The sequence below is a fragment of the Triticum dicoccoides genome, chromosome 4A (genome assembly GCF_002162155.2).
Source record: "Triticum dicoccoides isolate Atlit2015 ecotype Zavitan chromosome 4A, WEW_v2.0, whole genome shotgun sequence".
Taxonomy (NCBI): Eukaryota; Viridiplantae; Streptophyta; class Magnoliopsida; order Poales; family Poaceae; genus Triticum; species Triticum dicoccoides.
Genome location: NC_041386.1, coordinates 134,669,254 through 134,682,665, shown reverse-complemented (window position 1 = coordinate 134,682,665; position 13,412 = coordinate 134,669,254).

Genomic DNA, 13,412 nt, shown 5'->3' with positions numbered 1-13,412 from the left:
AGTTCTCCTCGATTCTCTTGGAGATCTATTCGATGTAACTCTTCTTTTTGCGGTGTATTTGTCGAGATCCGTTGAATTGTGGGTTTATGATCCAGATTAACTTTGAACAATATTTGAATATTCTCTGAATTCTTTTATGTATGATTGGTTTATCTTTGCAAGTCTCTTTGAATTATCAGTTTGGTTTGGCCTACTAGATTGATCTTTCTTGCAATGGGAGAAGTGCTTAGCTTTGGGTTAAATCTTGCGGTGCTCGATCCCAGTGACAGAAAGGGAAACAACACATATTGTATTGTTGCCATCGGGGATAAAAAGATGGGGTTTATATCATATTGCATGAGTTTATCCCTCTACATCTTGTCAGCTTGCTTAAGGCGTTACTCTGTTCTTATGAACTTAATACTCTAGATGAATGCTGGATAGCGGTCGATGTGTGGAGTAATAGTAGTAGATGCAGGCAGGAGTCGGTCTACTTGTCACGGACGTGATGCCTATATACATGATCATGCCTAGAATTCTCATAATTATTCGCTTTTCTATCAATTGCTCGACAGTAATTTGTTCACCCACCATAATACTTATGCTATCTTGAGAGAAGCCACTAGTGAAACCTATGGCCCCCGGGTCTATTTTCCACCATACAAGTTTCCAATCTATTTTATTTTGCAATCTTTACTTTCAATCTATATCATAAAAATACCAAAAATACTTATCTTATTATTATTATCTCTATCATATCTCACTCTTGCAAGTGGTCGTGAAGGGATTGACAACCCCTTTATCGCGTTGGTTGCGAGGTTCTTATTTGTTTGTGTAGGTACGAGGTGACTCACGCGTGGTCTCCTACTGGATTGATACCTTGGTTCTCAAAAACTGAGGGAAATAGTTACACTGCTTTACTGCACCACCCTTTCCTCTTCAAGGGAAAACCAACGTAGTGCTCAAGAGGTAGCAACCGGCCGCAGTCAAATTCAATTCAACTAAAGTAGGAGAAACAGACACCCGCCAGGCACCTTTATGCAAAACTAGTTGCATGTCTGTCGGTGGAACTGGTCTCATGTGCGTGGACATGTAAGCTTGGTCCGAGCCGCTTCATCTCACAATACCGCCGAATCAAAATAAGACGTTGGTGGTAAGCAGTATGACTATCACCGGCCACAACTCTTTGTGTTCTTTGTGTTCTACTTTCCTCCCACTCGCTTCTTTTGAGAGAAACTCCTTATCTAAAAAGGATCCATTCTTAGCAACGAATATCTTGCCTTCGGATCTATGATAGGAGGTGTACCCAATAGTCTCCTTTGGGTATCCTATGAAGACACATTTCTCCGATTTGGGTTCGAGCTTATCAGGTTGAAGCTTTTTCACATAAGCATCGCAACCCCAAAATTTAAGAAACGACAACTTGGGTTTCAAGCCAAACCACAGATCATAAGGTGTCGTCTCAACAGATTTTGATGGTGCCACATTTAACGTGAATGCAGCTGTCTCTAAAGCATAACCCCAAAACGATAGCGGTAAATCAGTAAGAGACATCATAGATCGCACCATATCTAATAAAGTGTTGTTACAATGTTCGGACACACCATTACGCTGTGGTGTTCCAGGTGGCGTGAGTTGCGAAACTATTCCGCATTATTTCAAATGATGACCAAACTCATAACTCAAATATTCACCTCCATGATCAGATCGTAGAAACTTAATTTTCTTGTTAAGATGATTTTCCACTTCACTCTAAAATTCTTTGAACTTTTCAAATGTTTCAGACTTATGTTTCATCAAGTAGATATATCCATATCTGCTCAAATCATCTATGAAGGTAAGAAAATAATGATACCCGCCGCGAGCATCAACACTCATCGGACCGCATACATCTTATAATTCTACCACCGAACTAAGCAAAATAAGATGCATAAAGGATAAACATCACATTCAATCAAATATAAGTGATATGATATGGCCATCATCATCTTGTGACTTTGATCTCCATCTCCAAAGCGCCGCCATGATCACCATTGTCACCGGCTTCACACCTTGATCTCCATCGAAGCATCGTTGTCGTCTCGCCAACTATTGCTTCTACGACTATCGCTACCACTTAGTGATAAAGTAAAGCAATTACATGGCGATTTCATTTCATACAATAAAGCGACAACCATATGGCTCCCGTCAGTTGCCGATAACTCTGTTACAAAACATGATCATCTCATACAATAAAATTTAGCATCATGTCTTGACCATATCACATCACAACATGCCCTGCAAAAACAAGTTAGACGTCCTCTACTTTGTTGTTGCAAGTTTTACGTGGCTGCTACGGGCTGAGCAAGAACCGTTCTTACCTACGCATCAAAAACTACAACGCGGTATAGTGATTGCTTTTTGATCTTCAGAAAGAACCCTGATCATTGAATCTGATTCAACTAAACTTGGAGAAACTGACACCCACTAGCCACCTGTGTGTGAAGCACGTCGGTAGAACCAGTCTCGCGTAAGCGTACGCGTAATGTCGGTCTGAGCCGCTTCATCCAACAATACCGCTGAATCAAGAATCAACTAGTGACGGCAAGAAATATGTATATACCCACGCCCACAACTCCTTTGTGTTCTACTCGTGCGTATAACATCTACGCATAGACCTGGCTCTGATGCCACTGTTGGGGAACGCAGTAATTTCAAAAAAATTCCTACACACACGCAAGATCCATCTAGGTGATGCAAAGCAACGAGAGGGAAGAGTGTTGTCCACGTACCCTCATAGACCGTAAGCGGAAGCGTTATGACAACGCGGTTGATGTAGTCGTACATCTTCACGATCTGACCGATCCTAGAACTGAAGGTACGACACCTTCGCGGTTTGCATACGTTCAGCTCGGTGACGTCCCATGTACTCTAGATCCAGCCGAGTGTAGAGGGAGAGCTTCGTCAGCACGACGGTGTGATGACGGTGATGATGAAGTTACCGACGCAGGGCTTCGCCTAAGCACTACAACGATATGACCGATGTGGAAATCTGTGGAGGGGGCACCGTACACGGCTAAACAATCAACTTGTGTGTCTATGGGGTGCCGCCCTCCCCCGTATATAAAGGAGTGGAGGAGGGGGAGGGCCGACCCTCTATGGCGCGCCCAAGGGGGGAGTCCTACTTCCGGTGGGAGTAGGATCCCCCCTTTCCCTTGTTGGAGTAGGAGAGAAGGAAGGGGGAGAGAGGGAGAAGGAAAGGGGGCCGGCCCCCCAGCCCAATTAGGCTTGGGCTTGGGGGGGGGGACGCGCCCCCACCTAGGCCACCTCCTCCTCTCTCCCACTAAGGCCCATTAAGGCCCATACACTCCCTGGGGGGTTCCGGTAACCCCCCAGGTACTTCGGTAAATGCCCGAACTCACCCGGAACCATCCCGATGTCCAAACATAGCCTTCCAATATATCAATCTTTATGTCTCGAACATTTCGAGACTCCTCGTCATGTCCGTGATCATATCCGGGTCTCCGAACTACCTTCGGTACATCAAAACACATAAACTCATAATACCGATCGTCATCGAACGTTAAGCGTGCGGACCCTACGGGTTTGAGAACTATGTAGACATGACCGAGACTCGTCTTCTATCAATAACCAATAGCGGAACCTGAATGCTCATATTGGTTCCTACATATTCTACGAATATCTTTATCGGTCAAACCGCATAACAACATATGTTGTTCCCTTTGTCATCGGTATGTTACTTGCCCGAGATTCGATCGTCGGTATCTCAATACCTAGTTCAATCTCGTTATCGGCAAGTCTCTTTACTTGTTCTGTAATGCAACATCCCGTAACTAACTTATTAGTCACATTGTTTGCAAGGCTTATAGTGATGTGCATTACCGAGAGGGCCCAGAGATACCTCTTTGACAATCGGAGTGACAAATCCTAATCTCGATCTATACCAACTCAACAAACACCATCGGAGACACCTATAGAGCATCTTTATAGTCACCCAGTTACATTGTGACGTTTGATAGCACACTAAGTGTACCTTCGGTATTCGGGAGTTGCATAATCTCATAGTCATAGGAACATGTATAAGTCATGAAGAAAGCAGTAGCAATAGAACTGAACGGTCATTATGCTAAGCTAACTGATGGGTCTTGTCCATCACATCATTCTCTAATGATGTGATCCCATTCATCAAATGACAACTCTTTGTCCATTTCTAGGAAACTTAACCATCTTTTATTAACGAGCTAGTCAAGTAGAGGCATACTAGTGACACTCTGTTTGTCTATGTATTGACACATGTACTAAGTTTCCGGTTAATACAATTCTAGCATGAATAATAAACATTTATCACGAGATAAGGAAATATAATAATAACTTTATTATTGCCTCTAGGGTATATTTCCTTCAGTCTCCCACTTGCACTAGAGTCAATAATCTAGATTACATTGTAATGATTCTAACACCCATGGAGTCTTGGTGTTGATCATGTTTTGCTTGTGAGAGAGGGGCTTAGTCAACGGGTCAGCTACATTCAGATTCGTATGTATCTTGAAAATCTCTATGTCTCCCTCCTTGACTTGATCGCGGATGGAATTGAAGCGTCTCTTGATGTGCTTGGTTCTCTTGTGAAATCTAGATTCCTTTGCCAAGGCAATTGCACCAGTATTGTCACAAAAGATTACATTGGACCTGATGCATTAGGTATGACACCTAGATTGGATATGAACTCCTTCATCCAGACTCCTTCATTTGCTGCTTCCAAAGCAGCTATGTACTCCGCTTCACACGTAGATCCCGCCACGATGCTCTGCTTGGAACTGCACCAACTGATAGCTCCACCATTCAATAAAAATACGTATCCGGTTTGTGACTTAGAGTCATCCGGATCAGTGTCAAAGCTTGCATTGACGTAACCATTTACGACGAGATCTTTGTCACCTCCATAAACGAGAAACATATCCTTAGTCCTTTTCAGGTATTTCAGGATTTTTTTGACTGCGTCTAGTGATCCACTACTGGATTGCTTTGGTACCTCCCTGCTAAACTAATAGCAAGGCACACATCAGGTCTGGTACACAGCATTGCATACATGATAGAACCTATGGCTGAAGCATAGGGAATGACTTTCATTTTCTCTCTATCTTCTGCAGTGGTAGGGCATTGAGTCCGACTCAACTTCACACCTTGTAACACAGGCAAGAACCCTTTCTTTGCTTGATCCATTTTGAACTTCTTCAAAACTTTATCAAGGTATGTGCTTTGTGAAAGTCCAATTAAGCGTCTTGATCTATCTCTATAGATCTTGATGCCCAATATATAAGCAGCTTCATCGAGGTCTTTCATTGAAAAATTCTTATTCAAGTATCCTTTTATGCTATTCAGAAATTCACTATCATTTCCAATCAACAATATGTCATCTACATATAATATCATAAATGCTACAGAGCTCCCACTCACTTTCTTGTAAATACATGCTTCTCCAAAAGTCTGTATAAAACCATATGCTTTTATCACACTATCAAAGCGTATATTCCAACTCCGAGAGGCTTGCACCAGTCCATGAATGGATCGCTAGAGCTTGCACACTTTGTTAGCACCTTTTGGATCAACAAAACCTTCTGGTTGTATCATATACTACTCTTCTTTAAGATATCCATTAAGGAGTGCAGTTTTGACATCCATTTGCCAGATTTCATAATCATAAAATGCGGCAATTGCTAACATGATTCGGACGGACTTAAGCATCGCTACAGGTAAGAAGGTCTCATCATAGTCAACTCCTTGAACTTGTCGAAAACCTTTTGCAACAAGTTGAGCTTTGTAGATGGTAACATTACCGTCAGCGTTAGTCTTCTTCTTGAAGATCCATTTATTCTCTATCGCTTGCCGATCATCGGACAAGTCAAGCAAAGTCCACACTTTGTTCTCATACATGGATCCCATCTCAGATTTCATGCCCTCAAGCCATTTTGCGGAATTTGGGCTCATCATCGCTTCCTCATAGTTCGTAGGTTCGTCATGGTCAAGTAACATGACTTCTAGAACAGGATTACCGTACCACTCTGGTGCGGATCTTACTCTGGTTGACCTACGAGGTTCGGTAGTAACTTGATCAGAAGTTTCATGAACATCATCATTAGCTTCCTCACTTACTGGTGTAGGAATCACTGGAACTGATTTCTATCATGAACTACTTTCCAATAAGGGAGTAGGTACAATTACCTCGTCAAGTTCTACTTTCCTCCCACTCACTTCTTTTGAGAGAAACTCCTTCTCTAAAAAGGATCCATTCTTAGCAACGAATATCTTGCCTTCAGATCTATGATAGAAGGTTGATACATCTCCAACGTATCTATAATTTTTTATTGTTCCATGCTATTATATTATCAACCTTGGATGTTTTATATGCATTTATATGCTATTTTATATGATTTTTGGGACTAACCTATTAACCTAGAGCCTAAAGCCAGTTTCTGTTTTTCCTTGTTTTAGTGTATCGCAGAAAAGGAAAATCAAACGAAGTCCAATTGACCTGAAACTTCACGAAACTTATTTTTGGACTAGAAGAATCCCACGGAGTATCGGAGTTGGACCAGGAGAGTCCCGGGCTGCCCACGAGGGTGGGGGGCGCGCCCCCTGCCTCGTGGACAGCCCGAAGGTCCACCGACGTACTTCTTCCTCCCATATATACCCATATACCCTAAAAACTTCGCGGAGCAGAATAGATCGGGAGTTCCGCCTTCAGAAGCCTCCGTAGTCACCGAAAACCAATATAGACCCGTTCCGGCACCCTTCCGGAGGGGGGGGATCCCTCTCCGGTGGCCATCTTCATCATCCCGGCGCTCTCCATGACGAGAAGGGAGTAGTTCACACTTGGGGCTGAGGGTATGTACCAGCAGCTATGTGTTTGATCTCTCTCTCTCTCTCTCTCGTGTTCTTGAGGTGGTACGATCTTGATGTATCGTGAGCTTTGCTATTATAGTTGGATCTTATGATGTTTCTCGCCCACTACTCTCTTGTAATGGATTGAGTTCCCTTTGAAGTTATCTTATCGGATTGAGTCTTTAAGGATTTGAGAACAATTGATGTATGTCTTGCGTGGGATACCCGTGGTGACAATGGGGTATTCTATTGATTCACTTGATGTATGTTTTGGTGATCAACTTGCGGGTTCCGCCCATGAACCTATGCATAAGGGTTGGCACACGTTTTCGTCTTGACTCTCCGGTAGAAACTTTGGGGCACTCTTTGAAGTACTTTTGTGTTGGTTGAATAGATGAATCGGAGATTGTGTGATGCATATCGTATAATCATACCTACGGATACTTGAGGTGACATTGGAGTATCTAGGTGACATTAGGGTTTTGGTTGATTTGTGTCTTAAGGTGTTATTCTAGTACGAACTCTATGATAGATCGATCAGAAAGGATAACTTTGAGGTGGTTTCGTACCCTACCATAATCTCTTCGTTTGTTCTTCGCTATTAGTGACTTTGGAGTGACTCTTTGTTGCATGTTGAGGGATAGTTATATGATCCAATTATGTTATTATTGTTGAGAGGACTTGCACTAGTGAAAGTATGAACCCTAGGCCTTGTTTCCTAGCATTGCAATACCGTTTACGCTCACTTTTATCATTAGTTACCTTGCTTTTTTTATAATTTCAGATTACAAAAACCTATATCTATTATCCATATACCACTTGTATCACCATCTCTTCGCCGAACTAGTGCACCTATACAATTTACCATTGTATTGGGTGTGTTGGGGACACAAGAGACTCTTTGTTATTTGGTTGCAGGGTTGTTTGAGAGAGACCATCTTCATCCTACGCCTCCCACGGATTGATAAACCTTAGGTCATCCACTCGAGGGAAATTTGCTACTGTCCTACAAACCTCTGCACTTGGAGGCCCAACAACGTCTACAAGAAGAAGGTTGTGTAGTAGACATCAAGCTCTTTTCTGGCGCCGTTGCCCGGGAGGTTAGTGCTTGAAGGTATATATTTAGATCTTGCAATCGAATCTTTTTGTTTCTTGTTTTATCACTAGTTTAGTCTATAAATGAAAACTACAAAAAATGGAATTGAGTTTACCTCATACGCTTCATCTTTTTAATATCTTTCGTGAGTATGATGGGAAGGAAAATTGTGCCAAAGTGTTAGAAGAAGAATGCATTGAAATGTTTGGCACTAAATCTTTGAATGATGAGCATGATTGCAATGTTGTTAGTATGAACTCCTTGAATGTCCATAGTACTAATGATGATTGCACTAGTTATGATGAAAATGTCTCCTATAAACATGTCAATTTTTGTGGAGTGCATTGGGTTTGCAAGTACACACCAAATAGGGAAGATAGATATTGCAAGAGGCATAAGCATTTAGAAATGAAATTGTTGCAAGAAAGTCTAGAAGTTTGTGCTAAAAATTTAAATTTTCTTAGCCGTACTTGTGAACTTTGCAATGAACATGATCATTTCAGTACCCAATGCAAATTGTTTCATGATCGTATCGTGTCCAAAAATTGTGATGACTTGATTTCCCTTGCACATCATAATGAACTTAGTTTGCTCTTGGGTTATGAAGAAATGAAATGTATAACTAAGGTTATTCCAGAATTTTCCCTTGATAGAGTTCTTCATTTTGATCTAGAGGAAATTTATATGTATTATGCAGTGAATTGTATTGAAAGTCCTTATATTGCCAATTACATAAAGAAAAGGAAACAAATAGAAGATTAAGAGAATACTAATGAAAGGGAAGAGACTTCCCAATATCCTCCTATTATTTCTTATGATGAATCAGGTAACGAGGACGAGCCTTCTATTCAACCAATATCATTAATAAGGAGCTCCAAAAAGAAGATTAAACCCACACATGATGTGAATAAGAAGAAAAGAAAAAGTAAGAGAGGTAAAAAGTCTCTCCCAAATAATGTTGCTCCTATTATTGTTGTGCCTAATGAAAATAAATCAAAAATAATTGTGGAAGATGACGCACTTGATGATGATCTCATTATGCCTATTGCTTGTTGTGATTATTATGATTGGGAAGACAATGATACTTATTATGATCTTGAAAATCTTTTTGGCACTTTCTTGGAAGAATATGATAATTGCTATACTATTGGTGCTATCCATACTATTCATGATGAGATTGATTATGCTTATGATATGAAAAGGCCCAAGCTTGGGGATGCTATGTTTGATGAATATGATGTTTTTGAGAATATATTTGCTGCAATTAATGTTTGTCCCAAGCTTGGGGATGCTACATTTAATGAATATGATATTTTTAGTCTCCCAAGTTTTGATATGCAAATTTATAATGATGATAGCATGACTCCTACTTATCATTATTATATTGTTGAAAGTGGATTTGGAGAGGTCATGACTTTATTTAGTAATGATTCCACTATCTTGGAAGAGGTTTCAATTGATTATGATGAGAACAAAGTTGCTACTTATGATGATTATTGTGATGACACTTATGCTATAAAAAGTAGTGATGATTATATTTATAAAACTTGCCATGATTATGATTACCCTTTTTCTGAACATTACTCTTTTAATGTGGAAACAATTTATAGTATTCGAGTCTCTTATGATACTCCCACTATTCTGAATGAGAAGAATTTTGCTTATGTGGAGAGTAGTAAATTTTCTATGCTTGTAGATCATGAAAAGAATGCTTTAGGTTCTGGTTATATTGTTGAATTTATTCATGATGCTACTGAAAATTATTATGAAGGAGGAACATATTCTTGTAGGAATTGCAATTATATCAAGTTTCCTCTCTATGTGCTTAAAATTTTGAAGTTATGCTTGTTTTACCTTCCTATGCAAGTTGATTCTTGTTCCCACAAGTTGTTTTCTCACAAAATTCCTATGCATAGGAAGAGGGTTAGACTTAAGTTTTCTAGTTATATTCTTCATGATGCTCTCTTTATGTTTCAATTCTTATCTTTTATGTGAGCATCATTGAAATCATCATGCCTAGCTAGGGACGTTAAACGATAGCGCTTGTTGGGAGGCAACCCAACTTTATTTTTTGTTCCTTGCTTTTTGCTCCTGTTTAGTAATAAATAATTTATCTAGCCTCTGTTATGATTCAGTTTTTATGTTTTAATTAGTGTTTGTGCCAAGTAGAACCGTTGGGAAGACTTGGGGAAAGTCTTGTTGATCTTGCTGTAAAAAACAGAAACTTTAGCGCTCACGAGAATTGCCGCCATTTTTATTTTGATAGTGATATTTAGTTAATTATTTTTTAATATGATTAATATATAAATTCCTCAGGTCCAGAAATTTATTTTAGAATTTTTGGGGTACTAGAAGTTTGCGTTAGTTACAGATTACTACAGACTGTTCTGTTTTTGACAGATTCTGTTTTCTATGTGTTGTTTGCTTATTTTGACGAATCTATGGCTAGTAAAATAGTTTATAAACCATAGAGAAGTTGGAATACAGTAGGTTTAACAACAATATAAATCAGGAATGATTTCATTACAGTACCTTGAAGTGGTGTTTTGTTTTCTTTCGCTAACGGAGCTCACGAGATTTTCTATTTTGAGTTTTGTGTTGTGAAGTTTTCAAGTTTTGGGTTAAGTTTTGATGGATTATGGAACAAGGAGTGGCAAGAGCCTAAGCTTGGGGATGCCCATGACACCCCAAGGTAAAACTCAAGGACAAACAAGAGCCTAAGCTTGGGGATGCCCTGGAAGGCATCCCCTCTTTCGTCTTCGTTCATCGGTAACTTTACTTGGAGCTATATTTTTATTCGCCACATGATATGTGTTTTGCTTGGAGCATCATTTTATTTTATTTAGTTTTGATTGCTGTCTAAATAAGATACCAAGATATGAAATTATTTAATGTTAGAGAGTCTTCATATAGTTGCATAATTATTCGACTACTCATTGATCTTCACTTATATCTTTCGGAGTAGTTTGTTGTTGCTCTAGTGCTTCACTTATATCTTTTTAGAGAATGGCGGTGGTTTTATTTTATAGAAATAGATGAACTCTCATGCTTCACTTATATTATTTTGAGAGTCCTAAACAGCATGGTAATTTGCTTTTGTTATGAATTTAGTCCTAATATGATGGGCATCCAAGAGGGATATAATAAAAACTTTCATATAAAGTGCATTGAATACTATGAGAAGTTTGATACTTGATAATTGTTTTGAGATATGGAGATGGTGATATTAGAGTCGTGCTAGTTGAGTAGTTGTGAATTTTAGAAATACTTGTGTTGGTAATATTAAACTTTTGTCTTGAATCTTATGGATCCGAATATTCTTGCCACAATAAAGAGAACTACATGGATAAATATGTTAGGTAGCATTCCACATCAAAAATTCCGTTTTTATCATTTACCTACTCGAGGACGAGCAGGAATTAAGCTTGGGGATGCTGATACATCTCCAATGTATCTATAATATTTTATTGTTCTGTGCTATTATATTATCAACCTTGGATGTTTTATATGCATTTATATGATATTTTATATGATTTTTGGGACTAACCTATTAACCTAGAGCCCAGTGCCAGTTTCTGTTTTTTCCTTGTTTTAGAGTATCGCAGGAAAGGAAAATCAAACGGAGTCCAATCGACCTGAAACTTCGCGAAACTTATTTTTGGACCAGAAGAAGCCCACGGAGTATCGGAGTTGGACCAGGAGAGTCCCGGGCTGCCCACGAGGGTGGGGGGCGCGCCCCCTGCCTCGTGGACAGCCCGAAGGTCCACCGACATACTTCTTCCTCCCATATATACCCATATACCCTAAAAACTTCAGGGAGCAGAATAGATCAGGAGTTCCGCCGCCAGAAGCCTCCATAGCCACCGAAAACCAATCTAGACCCATTCCGGCACCCTGCCGAATGGGGGGAATCCCTCTTCGGTGGCCATCTTCATCATCCCGACGCTCTCCATGACGAGGAGGGAGTAGTTCACCCTCGGGGCTGAGGGTATGTACCAGCAGCTATGTGTTTGATCTCTCTCTCGTGTTCTTGAGGTGGTACAATCTTGATGTATCGCGAGCTTTGCTATTATAGTTGGATCTTATGATGTTTCTCCCCCTCTACTCTCTTGTAATGGATTGAGTTTTCCCTTTGAAGTTATCTTAACGGATTGAGTCTTTAAGGATTTGAGAACACTTGATGTATGTCTTGCGTGGGATACCCGTGGTGACAATGGGGTATTCTATTGATTCACTTGATGTATGTTTTGGTGATAAACTTGCGGGTTCCGCCCATGAACCTATGCATAAGGGTTGGCACAAGTTTTCGTCTTGACTCTCCGGTAGAAACTTTGGGGCACTCTTTGAAGTACTTTTGTGTTGGTTGAATGGATGAATCGGAGATTGTGTGATGCATATTGTATAATCATACCCACGGATACTTGAGGTGACATTGGAGTATCTAGGTGAATTAGGGTTTTTGTTGATTTGTGTCTTAAGGTGTTATTCTAGTACGAACTCTATGATAGATCGATCAGAAAAGGATAACTTTGAGGTGGTTTCGTACCCTACCATAATCTCTTCGTTTGTTCTTCGCTATTAGTGACTTTGGAGTGACTCTTTGTTGCATGTTGAGGGATAGTTATATGATCCAATTATGTTATTATTGTTGAGAGGACTTGCACTAGTGAAAGTATGAACCCTAGGCCTTGTTTCCTAGCATTGCAATACCGTTTACGCTCACTTTTATCATTAGTTACCTTGCTGTTTTTATAATTTCAGATTACAAAAACCTATATCTAATATCCATATACCACTTGTATCACCATCTCTTCGCCGAACTAGTGCACCTATACAATTTATCATTGTATTGGGTGTGTTGGGGACACAAGAGACTCTTTGTTATTTTGTTGCGGGGCTGTTTGAGAGAGACCATCTTCATCCTATGCCTCCCACAGATTGATAAACCTTAGGTCATCCACTTGAGGGAAATTTGGTACTGTCCTACAAACCTCTGCACTTGGAGGCCCAACAACGTCTACAAGAAGTTGGTTGTGTAGTAGACATCAAAGGTGTACCCAACAGTCTCCATTGGGTATCCTATGAAGACACATTTCTCCGATTTGGGTTCGAGCTTATCAGGTTGAATCTTTTCACATAAGCATCGCAACCCCAAACTTTAAGAAACGACAACTTGGGTTTCTTGCCAAAGCACAGTTAATAAGGTGTCGTCTCAATGGATTTTGATGGTGCCCTATTTAACATGAATGCAGCTGTCTCTAAAGCATAACCCCAAAACGATAACGGTAAATCAGTAAGAGACATCATAGATCGCACCATATCAAATAAAGTGCGGTTACGACGTTCGGACACACCATTACACTGTGGTGTTCCAGGTGGCGTGAGTTGTGAAACTATTCCGCATTGTTTCAAATGAAGACCAAACTCATATCTCAAATATTCACCTCCATGATCAGAT